Source organism: Populus euphratica, unplaced genomic scaffold (genome assembly GCF_000495115.2).
Source record: "Populus euphratica unplaced genomic scaffold, PopEup_1.0 scaffold110.1, whole genome shotgun sequence".
NCBI lineage: Eukaryota > Viridiplantae > Streptophyta > Magnoliopsida > Malpighiales > Salicaceae > Populus > Populus euphratica.
The window spans coordinates 584,362-586,410 of NW_011499904.1; positions in this window are offsets into that span (position 1 = coordinate 584,362).

A 2,049-nucleotide genomic window follows, 5' to 3' on the forward strand; every position below is an offset into this window, starting at 1 on the left:
CTTCTTGGATGACCATGTGAAAGATGTATCTCCCATGAAAAAGACAAACCCTGTTGTGCTTTTTCTTTTATCCAAATCTCTACCCCAATCACTTTCCGAGTAGCCGGTAAGATTGAAATTTATACTTGAGGTATAAAACATACCTTCATTTATTGTGCCTTTGATGTAGCGAAAAATTCTCTTGGCTGCATTTAAGTGAGATTGATCTGGTTTCTCTATATATCTGCTGAGAAGTCCGACTCCGTAAAATATATCCAGTCTGGTATATGTCAAGTACCTTAAGTTTTCTACTAAACTTTTGAAGTAAATTGGATCAACATTTCCAACTTTACTCTTCTTTAATTCCACTCCATTCTCAACTGGAGTTGATACCGGATTGCAGCTTTCCATCTTGAACCTTTTAAGAATTTCTTTGGCATAACCGCTTTGGGATACAAAAATCCCTTCTTCTTTCTGCACCACTTCTAAGCCAAGAAAATGTGCCATCAGACCAATGTCTGTCATCTCAAACTCTTGTACCATGCTTTTCTTGAAGTCTTCGAACATGGTAGGATTGTTGCCGGTGAATATCAAGTCATCAACATATAGGCACACAAATAATATGCTGCCATCTGCTTCTTTCTTCACATAAATTGCGTGTTCATATGGATATTTTTCAAATCTATTATCTTGAAAATATCTGTCAATTCTGGTATTCTAAGCACGCGAAGCTTGCTTCAAACCGTAAAGGGCTTTCTTCAACTTGTATACTTTGCCTTCATTTTCAGCATCAATGTATCCAAGTGGTTGTTCAACATAGATCTCTTTTTCTAGGAAGCCATTCAAAAATGCTGACTTCACATCGAGTTGATAGATTTTCCATCTATGTTGTGCTGCTAGTGAGATCATCAGTTTGATTGTCTCGAGCCGGGCTACTGGAGCAAACACTTCTCCATAGTCAATGCCTTCTCCTTTCGTGTAGCCTTTCGCCACTAATCTTGCTTTGTATCTTTGCACTTCTCCTTTTGCATTCTTCTTTGTCTTATAGACCCATTTGACACCTATTGCTTTCTTGTTTTCTGGTAGATAAGTCAGCTTCCACGTATCATTCTTCTCAATGGCATGTATTTTTTCATCCATTGCTTTTATCCACTTCTCTTCTGTGATAGCTTCATTGAAGCTAAGTGGGTCACTATCTGCAAAGAAACAAAATAGAGTTGTATCTTCCATTACTTGACTTGCGTCATACAGCTCTTCTAGATTTCTCATCCTTCTTGGTCCTTCTGATGAGGATGCTGATGATGATGGTATTGATGATGATTCTGGCGTGTTTCTCCTGTTGAATACAGGAAATCTGTGTACCGGACTTTGTGGCTCATCTTCTGGTACTATTGGACCTTCTGCAAGTACTGTTGGTACTTCTTCATCTTCAAGGATCAAATCAGTGCTGATCCATTTAACTGCTTCTTGGTCATCATTCCATTGCCAAGTTTTATCTTCTTCAAAGATAACATCTCTGCTCATAATTACCTTCTTGGTGATGGGATTATACAGCTTGTATCCCATTCTTCTCTCACCATATCCGACAAAGATGCATTTCTCACTTTTATCATCGAGTTTGGTCCTTCTTGCATCTGGGATCTTTGCATATGCCACACAACCAAAGACTCGAAGATGAGTAACACTTGGTTTGTGACCACTCCATGCTTCTTGTGGAGTGACAGCTTGCAAACTTCTGATTAGGCAGCAATTCAGTAAATACACTGCACATGATATAGCTTCAGTTCAGTATTGTTTGGGCAGTTTCTTTGCTTTGAGTAGACTTCTTGCCATATCAAGAATTGTTCGATTCGTCCTCTCAGCTACACCATTCAGCTGTGGTGTATAAGCTGGTGTTGTCTGATGTCCGATGCCTTGTTGTGTATAAAAGGCTTCAAAATCATTTGCTGTATATTCTCCACCTTGATCAGATCTCACGGTTCTGATCTTATAGCCACTTTGCTTCTCAACAATTGCTTTAAAATCTTTAAAACAATTGAACACTTCTGACTTCCTCTTCAAAAAATATAC